The sequence below is a fragment of the Herpailurus yagouaroundi genome, unplaced genomic scaffold, assembly GCF_014898765.1.
Source record: "Herpailurus yagouaroundi ecotype Mexico unplaced genomic scaffold, PumYag 166, whole genome shotgun sequence".
Classification (NCBI taxonomy): domain Eukaryota; kingdom Metazoa; phylum Chordata; class Mammalia; order Carnivora; family Felidae; genus Herpailurus; species Herpailurus yagouaroundi.
This window is the reverse complement of record NW_024412407.1, coordinates 11,141,862-11,164,132: the sequence shown is the minus strand read 5'-3', so window position 1 is coordinate 11,164,132 and position 22,271 is coordinate 11,141,862. Positions and strand designations below refer to the sequence as shown.

Below are 22,271 nucleotides of genomic sequence, written 5' to 3'. Positions count from 1 at the left end.
AGGTGGGCACTGGAACAGACTCGAGGCTGGAATCTATAAGTTGATATAAACTTTGTAGACATCTTATTTCATCTCTATTAATGAGCATCACTTCCCACCAGAGTTTATCATGAAGTTAATGAATGAAATATGTATCTCCAAGTGCAACATAAATATTAAATAAATTTATCTGATAGACTGAGATATAACAGAGTTTATGGGAATTAACTCTGGAATCCTTCACAAGCTAGGGAACCTTAAAGTAGGGACCTTTCTCAGAAAGAAGTGTGAAATAGAAGAGTGTATTCTAACTTGTAGTCATTAGAGCCACATTTTCATGATTTTCCATATTTAAATAACTCCTGAACTATTATTTAGTATTTTCTTTTAAATCTACTCATTAAAACCCATTCAATACATTTTTTCCTCAAAATTTTATCTGAAACCAAAGAAAAAAGGGGGGAAGGAGAAAAATGGCACATTAATGGTTCAAGTGGGAGAAACAAGAGGAACATGGAGCTAAGGCTCCAAGCCTCTCCAGGAAAAGTTCTCATTCTTGAAGTGTCCTCTTTGAAGATGAGAGCAGAGTCACCGATGGTCCCCCAGCCCCAAAGCCCAGCTTCTTTTTGGAGAAGAGGGCAGAATCACACTGGCCTAAGGCCAGAGGAATTGGAGGGGGAGAGGGTTCAAAAGGTTACAGGAAGTAGTTATCCACGAGCTTCTTGGAGTGGATGCCACATGTCTCTTGGGGGGCAGCCTGGAAGATAATGAAATCTTTCCAGAGATGTGTTCATCCAGTTCCCGGATGGCTGCCACATTCCTAGAATGGTAGAAACAGCACAGTGAGCACAGTTTTATTGAAGTGCCACCTGTAACCTTCCCTCACCATTTGGTGGGCACAGCAGATCAGGCCAACATCCTTGGCTGCATGTTACTGTGAAATAGGTAGGCAGCACCAGAAGCTCTCTTCAGGGTCTGATGGCCCCCTCATGAGGCACCTCTTGCTTTCAGTCAGTCATCTGAATCTGGTCTAGAGTCTGGATGGAGGGAGAAAGTACCCGTGCACACAAAAGATTGCCATTAATGATGGCTGACAGACTGATGTAGTCCAAAGAGCTCAGGGCAGTAGCACCATGTGGTCACCAAATCATATTCTCACAGGCACTCAGCAAAGAAGCCATAGACTTGGGGGATCTGGCAACTCTAGTGGTTCCCCAGGATCTTGGTGATGTAGTCATTATATTAAACATTAAGTACCAGCAGCAGGAGGAATGTTTCAATGCCTAGAAATCATGTTCCATAAAGTCTCTCATGAAAAGGTAGTTGGTCTCAGGGTCTTACCACCCACACTGAACAGCTCCTTGAAGTCATAGAGTTGTCCATGGATGTCGCCACATATTGTGACCTGCGACTCCACCCTCTGTACATTGATCTCCTTTACCAAGATCTCTCCTGCCTTAGCGTGCAGGACACCTTGACTTCACTCTCCTGGATGATTTCACAGCATGGCAGTTGCTCCCACTGCGCATTAAGGTAGCTGACCTAACACCCTGGCCCCAGAGCTCTAAACCCCTCCCCTGCATGGGTCAGAGCCAGCGGGCTCCACTACGTGGAATTCGCGCTGGCTCTCCAGCTCCCTCCCTTCTGCTTCCTTCTTCTTGGCTCCTTGCCCTGCTGCTTAGCCTTCCATCTTCTATCTTTTTGTAGTATTTCTCCCTCCTTACCTCTAGTCTTCCTTACCGTGCTTCTCTTGATTTCTATTCATTTCTTCTTCAGATTTTAACTATTTCTTCTTCAATCATTTTTTGGGAAAGTTCTGTTATTAGTCCACATTCATTATCCTACATTCTGCATCTTGTTTGTCAAGTTATTTCCCCCACCAAAAATAGTTAACCCTCTAAAAAGTGTTAATAGATTTCTACCTACATAGGAATATTATATTTAATGAAAATATTATTAGTAATATATAATATAGTAATAATAAGTGATAGGAACACATTATGCATTCTATCAAAGCCAATACTATGCAGAATTATATTCCTTGAAAAATGGCTTCATGCAAGTAACCAGAAAAGAAAAAAAATGTGTAGACAATCCTAAGTGGGTAATAAGGCAATAAAATTATATTAAGAAATACTAATATAAAGGATGAAACTCTGTTCTATGTTATTGTCTTTTTTAATGTTTATTTATTTTTGAAGGAGAGAAAGAGTGTGAGCAGGGGAGGGCAGAGAGAGAGGGGTACACAGAATCCTCAGCAGGCTCCAGGCTTTGAGCTGTCAGCACAGAACCCAACGTGGGGCTCGAACTCACGAGCCGTGAGGCCATCACCTGAGCTGAAGTCGGATGCCCAACTGACTGAGCCACTCAGGCACCCCTATATTATTGTCTTTTGAATTTAAATGTAGATACTTAGTTCTTCTGAAAATAAATAATGGCATGGAAATTTTCCTTTCATTTGAGTTAATGAACTTGGCCATATTTTTCAATGAATGTTAAAAATAGAAAGTAAGACACATTGTATATACATTCTTCTTTTCATTAATTACTATTTGCGAAGGAAGAGTGTTTAATAGGTTATTCAAAATTTCAGAGAATTGAAATTGATTCTGAAAAGTTACTTTGTAACTATTATGATTAACTTTTCAACAGGGTATATGTGTACATGTATGTGTGTCTATCATTTTCAATCCTCTGGACCAGAGAGGGCACCTACCATTTGTCTAGGATGGTCTACATTCAGTGTCAAAAAAATGTTGACAAAATTTATGGTAGTCAAATACAAAACAATTCTATAAATTCTGATAGTAACACGTTTCATGTACTTTAACTTGTAAATTGGATAGACAGCGTCCTGAAAGAGTATTTTTAAAATGACAAAATCATCTATGCAGACTCTAGAAAAGGTGTTAAAAAGCTGAGTTAAGGGAAGGAAAAGGTGAGAACAATTATCTGACTTTAGAGCATAACAAATAATCATGATGTAAATTAGGTTCTTTAGGGAATAAATTAGCACCCAACTTTACAAAATAGCTTAAAAGCAAACTACCCTTATAACATCAGAAGTAAGAGAAGATGAGCACATCTCTTTGCATTGCTGTCTTGGCCAGATCTGAGTGTGCAATGATGAAAAAGATTGATTGGTTAGATCCTAAGTTTGTTTTGCCATCAAAGTGTCAGTATGGATTGATCTTTTTTCACTAGTGTGTTTTCTCTTTACTGCCCTGCCTGGAAAAGAATTCATTCTTCGATACACTCTCCTACTCCAACAAAAGAACAATCTAACCAAAGTCTAATAATTCTGCAGTATATAGGAACACGTGTTTGTTTTATTTTTTTTTTTTTTATTTTTTTTTTGTGGAGATTCAGTATTATTTTAGGTATATGTAACAATATAGCAGTAAACATCTGTTGTTCATATTACTTCTTTTTTTTTTTATATATGAAATTTATTGTCAAATTGGTTTCCATACAACACCCAGTGCTCATCCCAAAAGGTGCCCTCCTCAATACCCATCACCCACCCTCTCCTCCCTCCCACCCCCCATCAACCCTCAGTTTGCTCTCAGTTCTCAACAGTCTCTTATGCTTTGGCTCTCTCCCACTCTAACCTCTTTTTTTTTTTTTTCCTTCCCCTCCCCCATGGGTTCCTGTTAAGTTTCTCAGGATCCACATAAGAGTGAAACCATATGGTATCTGTCTTTCTCTGTATGGCTTATTTCACTTAGCATCACACTCTCCAGTTCCATCCACGTTGCTACAAAAGGCCATATTTCATTTTTTCTCATTGCCACGTAGTATTCCATAGTGTATATAAACCACAATTTCTTTATCCATTCATCAGTTGGTGGACATTTAGGCTCTTTCCATAATTTGGCTATTGTTGAGAGTGCTGCTATGAACATTGGGGTACAAGTGCCCCTATGCATCAGTACTCCTGTGTCCCTTGGATAAATTCCTAGCAGTGCTATTGCTGGGTCATAGGGTAGGTCTATTTTTAATTTTCTGAGGAACCTCCACACTGCTTTCCAGAGCGGCTGCACCAATTTGCATTCCCACCAACAGTGCAAGAGGGTTCCCGTTTCTCCACATCCTCTCCAGCATCTAGAGTCTCCTGATTTGTTCATTTTGGCCACTCTGACTGGCGTGAGGTGATACCTGAGTGTGGTTTTGATTTGTATTTCCCTGATAAGGAGCGATGCTGAACATCTTTTCATGTGCCTGTTGGCCATCTGGATGTCTTCTTTAGAGAAGTGTCTATTCATGTTTTCTGCCCATTTCTTCACTGGGTTATTTGCTTTTCGGGTGTGGAGTTTGGTGAGCTCTTTATAGATTTTGGAGACTAGCCCTTTGTCCGATATGTCATTTGCAAATATCTTTTCCCATTCCGTTGGTTGCCTTTTAGTTTTGTTGGTTGTTTCCTTTGCTGTGCAGAAGGTTTTTATCTTCATAAGGTCCCAGTAATTCACTTTTGCTTTTAATTCCCTTGCCTTTGGGGATGTGTCGAGTAAGAGATTGCTACGGCTGAGGTCAGAGAGGTCTTTTCCTGCTTTCTCCTCTAAGGTTTTGATGGTTTCCTGTCTCACATTCAGGTCCTTGATCCATTTTGAGTTTATTTTTGTGAATGGTGTGAGAAAGTGGTCTAGTTTCAACCTTCTGCATGTTGCTGTCCAGTTCTCCCAGCACCATTTGTTAAAGAGACTGTCTTTTTTCCATTGGATGTTCTTTCCTGCTTTGTCAAAGATGAGTTGGCCATACGTTTGTGGGTCTAGTTCTGGGGTTTCTATTCTATTCTATTCCATTGGTCTATGTGTCTGTTTTTGTGCCAATACCATGCTGTCTTGATGATGACAGCTTTGTAGTAGAGGCTAAAGTCTGGGATTGTGATGCCTCCTGCTTTGGTCTTCTTCTTCAAAATTCCTTTGGCTATTCGGGGCCTTTTGTGGTTCCATATGAATTTTAGGATTGCTTGTTCTAGTTTCGAGAAGAATGCTGGTGCCATTTTGATTGGGATTGCATTGAATGTGTAGATAGCTTTGGGTAGTATTGACATTTTGACAATATTTATTCTTCTAATCCATGAGCAGGGAATGTCTTTCCATTTCTTTAAATCTTCTTCAATTACCTTCATAAGCTTTCTATAGTTTTCAGCATACAGATCCTTTACATCTTTGGTTAGATTTATTCCTAGGTATTTTATGCTTCTTGGTGCAATTGTGAATGGGATCAGTTTCCTTATTTGTCTTTCTGTTACTTCATTGTTAGTGTATAAGAATGCAACTGATTTCTGTACATTGATTTTGTATCCTGCAACTTTGCTGAATTCATGTATCAGTTCTAGCAGACTTTTGGTGGAGTCTGTCGGATTTTCCATGTATAATATCATGTCATCTGCAAAAAGCGAAAGCTTGACTTCATCTTTGCCAATTTTGATGCCTTTGATTTCCTTTTGTTGTCTGGTTGCTGATGCTAGAACTTCCAGCACTATGTTAAACAACAGCGGTGAGAGTGGGCATCCCTGTCGTGTTCCTGATCTCAGGGAAAAAGCTCTCAGTTTTTCCCCGTTGAGGATGATGTTAGCTGTGGGCTTTTCATAAATGGCTTTTATGATCTTTAAGTATGTTCCTCCTATCCCGACTTTCTCAAGGGTTTTTATTAAGAAAGTTTGCTGGATTTTGTCAAAGGCCTTTTCTGCATCGATTGACAGGATCATATGGTTTTTCTCTCTTTTTTTTTGTTAATGTGATGTATCACGTTGATTGATTTGCGAATGTTGAACCAGCCCTGCATCCCAGGAATGAATCCCACTTGATCATGGTGAACAATTCTTTTTATATGCCGTTGAATTCGATTTGCTAGTATCTTATTGAGAATTTTGGCATCCATATTCATCAGGGATATTGGCCTGTAGTTCTCTTTTTTTACTGGGTCTCTGTCTGGTTTAGGAATCAAAGTAATACTGGCTTCATAGAATGAGTCTGGAAGTTTTCCTTCCCTTTCTATTTCTTGGAATAGCTTGAGAAGGATAGGTATTATCTCTGCTTTAAACGTCTGGTAGAACTCCCCTGGGAAGCCATCTGGTCCTGGACTCTTATTTGTTGGGAGATTTTTGATAACCGATTCAATTTCTTCGCTGGTGATGGGTCTGTTCAAGCTTTCTATTTCCTCCTGATTGAGTTTTGGAAGAGTGTGGGTGTTCAGGAATTTGTCCATTTCTTCCAGGTTGTCCAATTTGTTGGCATATAATTTTTCATAGTATTCCCTGATAATTGTTTGTATCTCTGAGGGATTGGTTGTAATAATTCCATTTTCATTCATGATTTTATCTATTTGGGTCATCTCCCGTTTCTTTTTGAGAAGCCTGGCTAGAGGTTTGTCAATTTTGTTTATTTTTTCAAAAAACCAACTCTTGGTTTCGTTGATCTGCTCTACAGTTTTTTTAGATTCTATATTGTTTATTTCTGCTCTGATCTTTATTATTTCTCTTCTTCTGCTGGGTTTAGGCTGCCTTTGCTGTTCTGCTTCTATTTCCTTTAGGTGTGCTGTTAGATTTTGTCTTTGGGATTTTTCTTGTTTCTTGAGATAGGCCTGGATTGCAATGTATTTTCCTCTCAGGACTGCCTTCGCTGCGTCCCAAAGCGTTTGGATTGTTGTATTTTCATTTTCGTTTGTTTCCATATATTTTTTAATTTCTTCTCGAATTGCCTGGTTGACCCACTCATTCGTTAGTAGGGTGTTCTTTAACCTCCATGCTTTTGGAGGTTTTCCAGACTTTTTTCTGTGGTTGATTTCAAGCTTCATAGCATTGTGGTCTGAAAGTATGCATGGTATGATTTCAATTCGTGTAAACTTATGCAGGGCTATTTTGTGACCCAGTATATGATCTATCTTGGAGAATGTTCCATGTGCGCTCGAGAAGAAAGTATATTCTGTTGCTTTGGGATGCAGAGTTCTAAATATATCTGTCAAGTCCATCTGATCCAATGTCTCATTCAGGGCCCTTGTTTCTTTATTGACCGTGAGAACACGTGTTTGTTTTAAAGGATTTTTCCTACCCTGCCAGAATACATTTCTCACGAAAGACAATGTTGTTTCTAGCAGGATGAGTATATGTGTTTTTCTAGACAGTTAATACAAATTTAAGGAGCTGTCTGTAGTTTGGAATTCCCTGAATATGTGTGATTTGGGCAAATAAACAAGGTTTGTCTGGTTCAAATGTGAAGATGTGGTTAATTTCAGAGGACTTGGTGACATTTTCAATGTGCACATCAAGGACTTGGAGGTACGGAAGATAGGAAGCAAATGTCAAAGAGAGAACAATTATAGTTTGCTAAACACTGCATAAGACATAGGTTTTTATGCTGTTTATATATCTCTAACTGCTAGGATATGGAGCTCACATAAAGTCATATGATGTCCTGTGATGAAGTAATAACAAGTGTGTTGTGTGAGTGGAAGAAGTCATTTAAAAGTATCATCTTGCAAGAAGTTTTTAATTATCAGTGATGAGGAAGAATAGTGACAAAGTTACCACATTCACCATTAGGCAAACGTGCATTTTAACAAATTTGAAATATTTGCATTTGACATCTAAAGCCAGACTAGGTGGCAGACATATATATAGGGGGATTGGAGTCAAAGGCAGGGACGTCTATATTTTCAGCACTGGAATGTTAGAGTCCCCAAATTTAAGCTGATTTTATAACATTGAATATATATTACATACCTGGCAGTGAACACTGCAGTAATTTGATAAAGTGCCATTTCATTATAGATACCTATTACTAGAGTTAAATTTCTCATGGAATTCTGAACAAACACCTTTCTCTAACGTCACTTCATATTGTAATATGTAATATGATTCTGTCGGAGTACATGAGCCTACTCTCATTTGTTTCAAACTTTGATGTAGTAGTTTAAACTTTTTTACTGTAATTTTATGCTCATAATAGATTCACAGTTGAATTTCTATGTAGCAAAAATTTCCATTATTTTTTGACACTAGCTTCCTGCTCAGTGTTCTACCTGATAATCCATATACTTTATTTTTTTTACAGTTTTTTTACAGTTTTTACAGTATTTTTTCTTTTTGAATGGGTGTATGATCTGCCAGTACAGGAATATATCACATATTACTTATCTATCTATTTGTATTCAGGTATTCCTATTTTTCTTCAGCTTTACTGAGATATAACTGAAACGTAGCATTGTATAGGTTGAAGGTGTACAATGTGTTGATGTGATATATCTATATATTGTAAAATGATTATCACCACAACGTTAGCTAACAACTCCATCATGTTTCATAATTACCATTTCTTTTTGTGGTGATAACGTTTAAGATGTATTCTCTTAAGTACTTAATACAATATTGTGAATTATGGTTCTCATGCTGTACATTAAATGCCCAGAACTTATTCACCTTACAGCTAGAAGTTTATACCCTTTTATCAACATCTTTCCATTTCCGTCTACCCTTCTATAACAACCTTCTACTTACCCTGTTTCTATGAGTTCACGTTCTTAAATTGCACATGTAAGTAATATCACAACAGTATTTGTCTTTCTCTGATTTATTTCATTTAGCATAATTCCCATCCACACTGTTACACATGATCTTTCTCATGGGCTGAATAATATTCCATTATATCTCTATTTTTACACAGATAGACATTTTTATCTATCTGTTGAAGGTGAATGGTAGGGAAGTTTCAGAGAGAATACAGTAAAAATTACAAGGCCCTCTGCGTCTGAACATTTAAAAGTATGCTAGAAATGTGGGGGGGGGGTTATAAATATTTCCATTCTCAGTAGGAAATCTTCATTTAGATTTAGGATTTGTAAGCTCTGTTTTTCCTTGCGCATTTTATTTTTTAAGTAATCTCCACATCTAACATGGGGCTCGAACTCACAACCCCAAGATCAAGAGTCACGTGCTCCACTGACTGAGCCAGCCATGTGCCCCTCGTTGTGCATTTTATTGATTTTTAGTGGTTCACAGTTAAACTTTATTTAAGAATTTGGAATATTCTTAGGACTTCTTACCTAATTAGTGGGCTGCCTACTATTGAGACATGTAGTAGCTTCAGAATTTTCTAAAAAAGGGTATGAAAGTATGGGTTTTGAGGACAAATGATAATTAAATATATGGGAATCTCAGGATATTGCCATATTGGTTGAAGGATTTCAGGATTTCTTTAAACTGTGTTTGAAACTATACCTACTATCTAATTTTACCACCAAATAATTAATGTCAACTTTTTGTTGTTATTGTTAATGGGGAAGATGGTAGTAAAAAGGGTGGATGGGAGGAGTGTAGCAAGGGTAGACATTTAGATAAGGATAGATCTGGGCCTGAAAAAGTAAGAATGCCTTGTATCGTACATACTATTTCATACTTAACAGTACATTTTATAAATATGAATAACCCTTCTTCATAAGCAGATACATCACAGTTAAATCCCTTCCTTCCTTCCTTCCACCCTTTTTTTTTCATGTTTCTATGCATCACTTTTGTTTTTTGTTTATTATTTTCTCCAAGTTTTTATTTAAATTCCAGTTAACATATAATAATATTAATTTCAGGAGTAGAATCTAGTGATTCAACACTTATGTACAACACCTACTGCCCATCACAATAAGTACCCTCCTTCGTCCCCATCACCCATTTAGCTAATCCCCCCACTCAGCTCCCCTCCAGTAACCCATGGCTTATTTTCTATACTTAAGGGTCTATTTCCTGGTTTGCCTCTCTTTTTCTCCCTGTGTTCATCTGTTTTATTTCTTAAATTTCACATATGAGTGAAATTATATGTATTTTCCTTTCTCTGACTGACATATTTCACTTAGCATAATACACTCTAGCTCTACCCACATCATTGCAAATGGCAAGACTTCATTCTTTTTTTGATGGCCGAGTAATATCCCATTGTGTATGTCTATATGACACATCTTCTTTATTCATATCCTTCTACCATTTTTTATCTCCATCTCTCTCTTTCCTCTCCCCACCATAAACAAAATTTTTTAAGTGTTCAATATATTTCCTTTTGTTTTGTGGGTCTTTTATAAAATGTATGTTACTTTTTAAATTGTAATTGAACAAATGTGTTACCAGTCTCCAGATGAAGAAATATAAATAATCAGCACCCCAACTGCCTCTAGTTCTCCCTCCCAGTCACTTCCTCCCACAAAGGGAACCATCATTATGACTGCTATCCCTAAATTAGTGGTGCCTATTTGAACTTTATATAGTTAGAACCATATGATACATACTCATTTGTTACTGCTAAACATTATGTCTCTAAGAGTCATCCAGATGGTTATGTTTAGCAGCCTTTCCTTCACTTTCTGTACAGTTTTCTATATTATGAATATGCCATACTTTACCCACTCTATTTTTTTGGATTTTGAGATTTTCCAGAAGAGGCTGTTATGAGTAGTCCTACTCGTGCACATGTAATCTTGTAGACATATACACTTATTTCTCCTGATTTATCCACTTCGTAGCATAATTATTGGTGGACAGTGTATGCTGCAAGTTCAACTTTAGATACACTGTCAAAGAAAATTTGAAAGTGGTTTATTGATTATGCTGTCATAACAGTGTGAACATTTCACTTTTGCTAATAATACCTGGTACTATTTTTTTTTTATTTTATCTATTTTAGTGGCTGTGTAGTAGTTTCTCATTATGAAGCTACTAATAGCTTTATTGAGATATAATTGATATACAATAAGCTGCATGTTTAAAATGTACAGTTTGATAAGTTTTGACGAAGGTATACACCTGTGAAACCATCACCACAATCAAGGTAATGAATATATTTATCACCCCTAAAAGTTTCCTTGTGCTCCTTTGTAATTATTTAATCCTATTCCTCCTTTTCTCCCCTCTCCCAGGGCAATCACTGATACCTGTGCTCCCATGTACATAATGTTTCTAGTTTTTTCTTCTAGCTGTTGGTTTAAGATTTTTCTGGTTTTCAGTCACTCGACTGTGATGTATCTTGGTATCAGCTTCTTCATATTTCTTGGAGTGGCTTTGTTGTACTTCTATGAAGTGTAAGTTTATTATTTTTATCTAATTTGAAAAAATAATTGGCCAGTATTTAAATTTTTTTCTCTGGCTTCTATCTCTCTCCTCTCCTTCAAGGACTTTAATTACAAATATGGTAAGCAGTTTGAAGTTGCCTTATAGCTCACTTTTTTTTAACCATATTTTTCCTGCGTTTAATACTATTGCACAGTTTATTGTTACATCTTCAAGTCTACTGTTTTTGTCTGCAACATCTAACCTCCTATTAATCCCATTTGGCTCACTTTTCTCTCCTGAAATTTTCTTTCATTCTCTCTGGAATTTTAGAATTTCTATTTTGCTCATTTTTATCTTCCAATCTGTCATTAACATATTCATGTTTTCTTCTACCTTCTTACACATATGGAATACAGTTATAAAACTTGTTTTAATATTGTTTTTTACTATTACTTGAGTAATTTCTGGCTCTCGTCTCATTGATTGAGTTTTCTCTGCATTCTAGATATTTTTCTGTGGGTTTTTTTTTTTTTTTTTTTTGCACACCTGGTAATTTTTCATTAAATGCTAGATAGTGTGAATTTTCACTTGTAAGGTGCTGGATATTTTTGTCTTTCTATGATTATTTTGGAGGTTTGTTTGGGGACTCAGTGATTGACTTGGAAACAAGTTTAATCTTTTTGAGGGTTTCCTATTAAGCAATGATAGGCATGACCAGAACACCCTGTATTGTAAATGCTTATTCAAGCCATTTGCCTATTTTTCTGTTGGGTTATCTACCTTTCTTTAAATATGTTTAGCATATTCATTCTATCTATGAGCCATTTATTGAGAATATATAGGAAATATCCTTTCCCACTCAGTGGCATGTTTTTGAACTTTCCTTCAGTGAAAATGTTCCCTGAGAAAGAACATAATAAATATTTCCCTCCCAGAACAGGGTTGTCTACATTGTAACAGGGAGATAAATAGCTTGTCAAAACAATACAGGTTTAATGGTTGGATTTTTATTACCAGTTCATTATGCCAAGAAGTTCAATGTTACAGAACAATTCCTGTTATACCACAATTATGCCATCTTCTTTGCCTGCTGCTAGGATTGCTTGGTCCTGTGTGTAGAAAGCAAAGAACAACTTTTTCCTATGACACAGGCATGTCTAGGGTGAGCCCTATAGACCTAGTTAGTTAGTTAGTTAATGTGTGTCTATTTATTTTGAGAGAGGCAGAGTGAGTGCGGGAGGGGCAGAGAGAGAGAGGGAGAGAGAGAGAGAGAATCCCAGTGTGTACTGCCCGTGCAGAACCCAATGTGGGACTCGAACCCACAAAGTTATGAGATCATGACCTAAATCAAAACCAAGAGTCGGATACTTAACCTACTGCCACTCAGGCACCCTTACCCTTTTTCCCTACAGACCTTAAAAAAAAAAAAAATCTCTGGAGCTCATTCACCATGAAATGTCATAAAATAAATGCACAAGCCTTCCTTTTTATTAAAAACATACTTTTGAAGATGAATGTTTATTCAGAGATGAAAATGCCTATAGGAATATTTTCCTAGAAATATGAATCATCCAGTGCTTTGGCTTTTCATAAAAAAAAAAAAAAAAGAAAAGAAAATGAATCTTTCTGCTTAAATGCATCTAAATGGGAACTTGTTATATCATCTATTTATGTTTCAAAGGGAAAAGGGTCAATTAAATAGCTTTAATCACTGTCAATTAAGTAATTTTCATTTCTTTGTCCAAATAATTTCCAAATATTCATTATCCCCAAATCATAGCAGCTGGGGAATTGACCTTATTTTTTCCTATCTCCCATCCCAGATAACATTAATTCATTTATTCTTTCAGAAATAATTGCCTACTATGATGTAAGACACACTGAACTAGCCACTAACTCTCCTCCAAAGATTACAGGGAAGAGATATGAGTGAATAGGGGAGAGAGACCAGCACAGCGTTTGGATGCCAGTTGCTGATGGCCTATCTTCTTGATGCCTACAGGAAGAGCTATGCCTAAGTTGACTTTTGTGTAAGACAGTTAAATGTTACATCTTAGCAGGTAATGAAGTCAGTGAAATCTAAGTCAAGACATAGTTGTCTTTTCAAAATAAGTGAATATTATAGGCTTGCTGATGGCCTATCTTCTTGATGCCTAAAGGAAGAGCTATGCCTAAGTTGACTTTTGTGTAAGACAGTTAAATGTTACATCTTAGCAGGTAATGAAGTCAGTGAAATCTAAGTCAAGACATAGTTGTCTTTTCAAAATAAGTGAATATTATAGGAATTTGAGTAAGGTTGTGTCTGATTTGTATGTAAAGGGGAAGGATGGGGGAAAGAAATAGGAGAAAGGAAGAAATCTGTAGATAATTAAGTAGGTTCTTTTAGAGAAAACTATATAAAACAGAGGAGTGTATCACCACTAGTTGTCGTCGTCATCATCATCATCATCATCAAAACTACACCATTCATCATTTATTGAGCCTCAACTCTGGCCTAGGTGACATACAAGAATTGAAATTTGGTGTCCATAATGGTTCTGCTTAAAGTCTTGCTGCCAGTATCTAGCAGAACAGGGACTAGATTCAAAATCTGTCTCCCTGAAGACATACTTTTTGCACTTCACTAGGTTTCCGAGTAGTACATTCTAGTCCAGGAAACCAGGAGTAAGGGAACTGTTTGATCATGGAACTTGAGGGCATAGGTCCATAAGAGATGCACAAAAGGCTCAGACAAGTAGAATCTTTTCCATCTAGAAACTGAAAGAATTAAAAATATTAGATAATTTACAGATGACTAGTAAAGCTGGAACGTAGAAACTTTAAGTGGCAGGGCCTAGAAAGAACACCCAGAGATTAAGTGGGGGGGTGATGGTGGGCAGATGGCTTGTGAATGTGGCTGGAAGGATTGTTTACTGCCTTCACTAAGTTAGCTAAGAAACATGAAGCCATAGTGGCTATATATCCTCACTCTCCATAGTTTAAAAAGGATCGGACTGTGCTACCCCAAAAGATGTATAATATGCAAAAGATGCACTTTGGCATAGTGATTACTTTAAGCCAAAGGCAACTGAGAATTAACACGTGTAAGGAGAGTTCTCTGCCCTCCCCTCAGATGTCTAAAATCAGAGCACAAATTCTGCTTTGTTGAAGGACTCCAGGAAGAGAAAACCAACTCTTACAACCAAAGACAGAGGGTCACACTGAGAGGAATCAGTATAAACAAACCTTACCAAAATAACCCTTGTCTTCCATTATATTTATTCCTTGTACATCTACTCACCTTCCCACAACTTATCACCACTAGAAGCCCAAATCTCCTTTCCCCTTTCTAGTCACTTCTCCACAATGTATTGCCGTTTGTTAAAATGGTATATAATCTCTTTTGCTAACTAGTTCTTTGCGTTTTCACATCTTTTCTGTCACTTCTCCTATGCACATAAAAAAAATATTCACATCAGTAAAAACTGCAACTTTTTTTCCTGTTCATCTGTTTTATGCCAGTTTAATTCGTAGGCCCTAGCTGCTTAACGTAATAAGGTGGAGGAAAGTTCTGTTTCCTCCCCATCAGTCTGTGCCATAGGTTTTTTTCATTCAGGAGGTAACATAATGTGGTGGGAAAATATCTGGCTAGGAGTTGAGATATTTATTAGTCTTATCCTGGACATTAGTTACTTCTGTGACTGAGTTAAAGGGTTCTACAAAACGTCTTTGTGGCTTAAGTTCCTTATGAGCATAATAAAAGAGTTAGAAACAAAGAGGATGGCAGACAAGGTTCACTTCCTGGCTGGAGGGCTTTGTCAAAGAAGACTAAGAAGCCACATGGGCCATGATTACCAACGGCTACCACAGGCACTGGAGCAAAGCAGTTCTGGTGGATGTACAGAATATATATCATCTCTGGAATAAAAGATGCATAAAATTTCTTCCACTTCTGCATTCAGTGAATTAGTTTGTACCCTTTTATGGATTCTACCTGAGGAAAAAGCGGGCACATGCAGCAAGTGATGATACAATGTTTAGGGGAGAAATGAAATCCCTTTTGAGCCTTGGGTGGTAAAGAAGCAATCCAAGATCTACCAAGAATTCAATATTCTATTTATCCCATGTTGTCCATAATGGTTTGGGTGCTACAGATGCCTGTAATAATGTGCAATTAACATATAGAGATAGGACCCCCATCCCAGTTCTAATGTCCAGATTAATTGGCTGTCCTAGAAGGAAAATCAGCAGATCTATGAAGCATATATCTACTATTATCAAAGACTTGATTTCAGGAAACTAATAATGGATATTAGTTTCTTCCAGTGAGAAACAAATTGTATTATTTAAATACAACCGTCTCTATAACATGTTGCATTCAAAGTTTCAGAAACTTATTCCCGCACAATTTTACTCCCACCTCTTTCTCCCAGATGCAGATGTAATTCATGTAGAAGCAGACATTAAAATGAGTCACTCAGGGCAGACTTGCTTTCATTTACATAATGTTCTTTGAGGGGGGAAAGTATTAAATCAATTTTAACCTGTTTGGGCCTGTATCCAAATAATGCGCAGGCCTGTTGAAGGAGAATCAGTTTTGATATTTGTAAAAGAGATCATATGAAATGCATTACTCAATTAAGTAAAGGAATTTATACTTTATTATAGAATATTGTACCATCTGCCGGATGAATATAACTAATTAAATTTGACTTGGTATGTGGTTTTAACAAACAGTTGAAAAATGAAAATTTGACAATGAATTCTTCAGCAGCACCTGAAACGATAGATACCCACTGGGAAAGACTGCATCCAGCCCTGCTCAGGTTGCAAACAGACTTCCCATTGTCTGGTTGCAGTCTGCATAATGTTTGCATTAAAAAGCAGGTCAGATTCAGTAACTACTCACAAGCAACACGGAAAAGAATGCAATGTGTGTCTGCTGTTGCCGAAGAACTAACAAGGTAACATCATGGAAAAAAAAATGGCTGCAAAGCTTCCCTGGCCACAGAAAAGAGACGACTACTTTGCTCTGAAGTGTACTGCCAAAATCCCTGCTTAAAAAGAGGTTACCGAAGCAAGGCTGGCCAATACCCATTGTTGGTAATACTGCAGTCAAGCTGAAATGCTACCACGACAAATCAGGCTAGAGCCATGCTACTCTCCGGTCTTGGCCATGAGGCAGTCAAACCTAGCTGACTCTGTAGGTATCAGTTGTTATCTATCAAATGGCAATAATATTATGCCACCTTGTCAGGAGGGCTATTAGGGGAACCAAAGAGCTTAGAAATTGCTTTATACCAAATGTTGTGTAAGTTTATTGATGAGATGCTAAAATAACAAAATGATTAGTTAAAAGAGAAACATTTCTTTTTTTTTTCAATATATGAAATTTATTGTCAAAACGGTTTCCATACAACACCCAGTGCTCATCCCAAAAGGTGCCCTCCTCAATACCCATCACCCACCCTCTCCTCCCTCCCACCCCCCATCAACCCTCGGTTTGCTCTCAGTTCTCAACAGTCTCTTATGCTTTGGCTCTCTCCCACTCTAACCTCTTTTTTTTTTTCCTTCCCCTCCTCCATGGGTTTCTGTTAAGTTTCTCAGGATCCACATAAGAGTGAAACCATATGGTATCTGTCTTTCTCTGTATGGCTTATTTCACTTAGCATCACACTCTCCAGTTCCATCCATGTTGCTACAAAGGGCCATATTTCATTCTTTCTCATTGCCATGTAGTACTCCATTGTGTATATAAACCATAATTTCTTTATCCATTCATCAGTTGATGGACATTTAGGCTCTTTCCATAATTTGGCTATTGTTGAGAGTGCTGCTATAAACATTGGGGGTACAAGTGCCCCTATGCGTCAGTACTCCTGTATCCCTTGGGTAAATTCCTAGCAGTGCTATTGCTGGGTCATAGGGTAGGTCTATTTTTAATTTTCTGAGGAAAAAGAGAAACATTTCTATCTGAAATGTGACCTCTCAGTGTGAACTACTGGCATCATGCTATTTGACTTTTTCACCCAGATGTTCTCATTCTTTGTTGACAAAGCCTTGGTATTCCCGCATCACTCAAACGCTTCATTAATTGAGCACCACAAGAGTGCTAGTGTTATATCTTTTATGGGAACTAAGTATTTTGAATATTTAGTCATCATTTCTCTGGTAAAATTAATACTTTCTCATATGAAAAAAAAAATTTTAATGTTTATTTATTTTAGAGAGAGAGAGAGAGAGAGAGAGAGAGAGAGAGCGCACGAGTAGGGGAGGAGCAGAGAGAGACAACACAGAATCCAAAGCAGGATCCAGGCTCTGAGCTGTCAGCACAGAGCCCCACGTGGGGCTTGAACTCACAAACAGCAAGATCATGACCTGAGCTGAAGTTGAATGCTTAACCGACTGAGCCACCCAGGTGCCCCAATACAATCTCATATTTAAATGGTGTTGTGTCTTTTAAAAAAATAAAATAGCTATAGCATTTTCTTAAAGGAACATTTCAAAGCATTCCATTTGTTCAAACAGTTGAACAGTAGTCCTTAATAAGAAGAAGGAGATGGATGAGAACAGCTGACTCTGGGAGCCATCCACGTGAGACAATTGTGTCTAGAAGCTGATCTACAGAATTTGGGGATAAAAGCTTCTGAGTAGCATATGCTTTCACTTTGGGCTGAGGGTGTTTACGAAGCACTCAGCATCATCACTCTTCAGAAGAGAGTTGGGGTCACACGGAAAAGAAAACAGAAGATTTGTCTGAGAAGCAGAAGGAGTTGACACCATTAGGGCCTCTGTGAGGAGACAGGTTTCTCAAGTTTCATTTGTGCAGGAGTTAGGGATCCGTGGGAAATGAACACTTTGGAATTAACTAGCTCACACAAATACTGAACTTATTTTTCTGTAACTGTTTTCCCTGGTATGAAAATCATGGTCTTCTTGGGGCCCTATATAAGACAGCTGAATTTAAAGTAACCTGTTGACATATGGGAATGATAGGAACAAATTCCAAATTGAAATAAGCAGAAGGAACATACGAAATAAATCACTGGAAAGCTGAGCACGTGTAGGTAGAGGTGGCCCAATTAGACTTTAGAAAACCAAGAAAACACAGAATGAGATAAACATTTGTGGTAGCAGTTGGGGAATACAGTTATTCTCCTGAGGTCAGAAGAAGCTTCAACAAACAAGCCTGAGCTATTGGATTTGAAGGTAGCTGTAACATGAATTCCATCCAGAAAAGCCATCAAGCCCTATTCCTTAATTACATATTTATTAAAGACATTTTACAGGATATCCCCAGTAAGCTGACCTGCCCATTTACAATATGTATCCACTTAAGAATGGATTTATAAACATATATCATTTGCCAAGGTTCAAAATCTCCAACATCTTTTATAAATACATTATCCAGGCATTATTCACAAACCGGAACTATTGTCCTGGTGAGATGATTTCTGGCAGGTCTCTGTGGGATTTCCTGTTCTAATATTGTCTGAGGAGGTGCTGACCGCACATCAGTCAGGAAGCATGGTGACGTGCACCTGTACTCATGGGAAAAAGCATCCTATCAACCCAGGGCACTGCATCTACCTTTCGGTAGCCTGTCTCAGGTGGTGCTGGCCGGAGAAGAATCTTGTCTTACTTCTGAAGTTTCCTTTTAAAATTGTTTTGAGCCAATCCATCAACAGGTGTATGATTTTTCTGCCAGATACAGCAATTAAGATATCAACTGCTATTTCCTTGACTGCAAAGGGGGAACAGGAGGCTAAGATGTACTCGCTGAGCTCAGTTTAGGTTAGAGGCAGCATCTGGGTTTCTGTAAGGAACTGCTTTTATCCAGTTTGGCAGTTGATTGGAATGAGAAATCGGCATCCAGTGACATTTTCAGGTCACAAGAAGGTAATGTGGAACAGAACCTTAGAAAGGGCTGTCATTAAGTCCCACTCTCCCTCAATGATTGGATATAGCCACTCCTCTCTCTGCTTAAAAAGTGGTTTTGAATTTAAATATTACACACTTCAGATTTTTTATTGGATTTTCAAAACTAGTTTCTCAGAGACAGAGTTTTGGTGTACATATTTAATTTCAGAAAAATATACACTGCTGTAGAGTTGATAGAATTTTGCTTTTTCATTTCTTAAGTTCATGTGATACACCCATTGCCATCTCAGGAAGCTGAGGCATGAAAGTGTATTTAATTTTACAGTATCCCTACTCATCTTTCTAACTCCAGCTACAGGGTTTCTTAGTGCAGAATGGTTATGTGGTAGGATTATGTTGTAATCTCCTTTTAGTGTCCCTACGCTCATTCCCGTCTTGGGTCCTAACTCACTGATTTCAAAAACCTATTCTGAATCAATTGTTTTAAGACTCGATGCTGCCTTTAACCCCTGGCAACAGTAACATGTATTACTCAAATCTGATAAAAAAAAAGTATGATATTAGCATATTTTCAACATTTACTCCCCATATTCACCAAGTATGTTTTCATTTTAAAATGAAACAGCACTGATGGATCACTTCACTCATTTGTTCATAAACTCAACTATTCATTGAGTGGTAAAAAAAAAAAAAAAAGAGAAAGAAAAAAATGTGGTAGTCAAGACCTCACTTTAAATCTCATTTCTGCCTTTTACCAGTTATGTGATCTGAGGCAGGATCCTCTAGCCAAAAGGATCTTTTGGAATCAGACTTACCCCGGTTCTGAAAATTAATCGCATGGCCCTGGATAAATTACTTTAACTTCTCTGAGCCTCAGTTTCTTTACCTGTTAAAAAACAGAAGAATAAGCTGAGTACTTGGCACTGGGCTGAGCACAGAATGTACACATTACGTTGTGGTTATTATTAATATATAACTGTCATATGTTAATATATAACAGGAAGTATCTGTTGTGTCAAGGTAGATGCAAGTTGGTTCCCAAAGAAAGCCAGTAGCAGAGTAACCAGGATTCCAGGATCTGCACCCCCCACCCCTGCCACTGCCCGCTCTGTGCTTCTGCGGGAAGCCATTCTATCTCCTAAGTCCAGACTCAGGAGGGAGGAAGCCCCGGGAAAGGCATGGCGGAGAAGGAACCTGCCCAGTGCTCCTCCTGACTGGCCTGTCTTCACGTCCCTTTTCAGTTTCAAAATGGCACATATTTCTTCCCCCCAAGCAGCTGTGTGGGGCACTCTGGATTGCACAGTCCAAGTCCTGTGTAAAGTAGGCCCTGCAGTCCCCAAAGATCATTCCCGTGGATTTGGCTGATTCTGAGGATTAGTATCAGCTTGTACAGATGTAGAAATTATTGGTGCTTCTTACTTGAAGGGAGCCAGGTGTCTGAAAAGCCAGCCACAAATAGTCATATGTAGACATACAAAATGAGAAGTTTGAAAGAAAAAAAGAAATGAGATTCTGATTTTTTTCCCCCTTTCTAAATGCTCTCTGCTTTGGAAGGTATTTAATTGATCAAAAAGGAAGCTTTTTGTATATGTATGTTATACGCGATACCTTCTTCTTAGTATTCAGTATTCTCCAGAAGGGGTGCTTTCTTTTTTCCCATTGTTTGTTTCTGGACCTTGGGTGTAGAGGCTTGAACTAACACACTCCTTGGTTTATGACTTTTACTATCAATTGACAAGAAAAGGTACTGATTTAACTGACTGATTGCCTTCTATCTCCTTTTCCAACATTCACTTGCTTCCCTCCACCCAGAGGCTACTATTCTGATATCATTCATATAAATTAGTTATATGCGTTCTTACAAAATATTGGCCTGCATTATTCATTTAAATTAATGAAAGTTTCTCCACTTATTATCTTTTATGTTACATGATAGAGATTACATGACGGAGGTTTCTGTGTTCCTTGTTAGATTAATGCCTAGATATTTTATATCTGCCTATTTGTTATCTAGAAATATAGTTTTTGGTTGTTAGGAAGTTTAGAATCTCATTTTTTATTATATTTTCAATGTGTTTATATTTTATTCAGCCATTACCACAGTAACACTAAGTAACAACCTAAGTACCAACAAGATCAGTGAGCATAATAAAGATTTTTTATTTTTGATTATATTTCAAATTGCTTCTTGCTGGTTATATTAGCTATTACTCCAGCAATGCAGTAAAGCAAGCCAATCCAAAATGCTGTGTTTTACAAAACATGTCTATTTCCCCTTGTCTGGTCTCTCACGTGTCTTCAGGTTTGTTAGAGCCGTGTAGGACTAGACTAAGAGGAGCTGATCTTGCCTGTGGGCTACAGATTGGATGCGGATCCATTATATATGTCTGTTCATTCTCCTTGGAACAGTGGCTACCCAAGGAATATTCTTCTCTTGATGACTAGCAGGAATGCAAGAGAACCAAACTGAACCATGCAAGCAAGTTGAAAGCTTTTGTTCTCATTCAGTCCACTAACAGGCCATTGGCCAAAGCAAATCACAGAGCCAATGCCAACATCACTTTGGAAGCAAGTATATTCTGCCATAATGGGGGCTGGAGGATGGTAGTGTCTAGTTATATGACAGAGGCTATGGATATACAATTGTTATATAATCTCTGTTGATGTAAATTATATCAATTTTTGTGAATTAAAAAAAAATCCTTGCTGGATCCCCTTACCACTATTAGTTGTTGAAACTTGTGGGTTAAGGAAGGTAACTGTATTGTTTGTAAATGATGAAAGTTTAACGTCCTCCCTTTCAATGCTTACACCTATTCTTTCTTTTCCTATACTATTAGCCAGGATCTACTCTGTGGAAGACTAGTGGTGATGGTGGGCACCGCTGTCATAATCCACATCTAACAGGGAATAAATATGTTTTCTCTATTAAGTATGTTTACTGCAGGTTTTTTTGTCTGTAAGATTATCCAGTTAAGGAAGTCCCCCTCCATTCTTAGTTTTCTGAGTTTTAATCATGGTTCTTGAATTTTATCAATATTTTCTATGCATTGATTGACATAGTTATATGGTTTTTGTCACTTGGTTGTTAATATGGTGAGTTACATTGGTAGTATTTCTAATGAACTCTCTTTGATTCCTATTTGAACTGTATTTATAAATACCTGAAAGATTCAGTTAATATTTTAAGGATTTTTTAATTGAGTACAATTGATACACAATGTTACATTAGTTTCAGGTGTACAACTTAGTGATTTGAAAACTTGATACATTATGCTCTGTTCACCATATAGCTACTATTTGTCCCATTACATTGCTATTAGAGTATCATTGACTGTATTGTTTATGCTCTGCTTTCTTATTCATATGACTTATTCCATAACTGAAGGTTTGTATC

At 37.6% G+C, this 22,271-nt stretch overlaps 1 pseudogene; it reads right to left on the bottom strand.

Moving 5' to 3' along the window:
• Nucleotides 1-673: 673 nt before the first annotated feature.
• Nucleotides 674-19,713, bottom strand: LOC121039019 (serine/threonine-protein phosphatase 4 catalytic subunit-like; annotated as a pseudogene).
• Nucleotides 19,714-22,271: the final 2,558 nt, after the last annotated feature.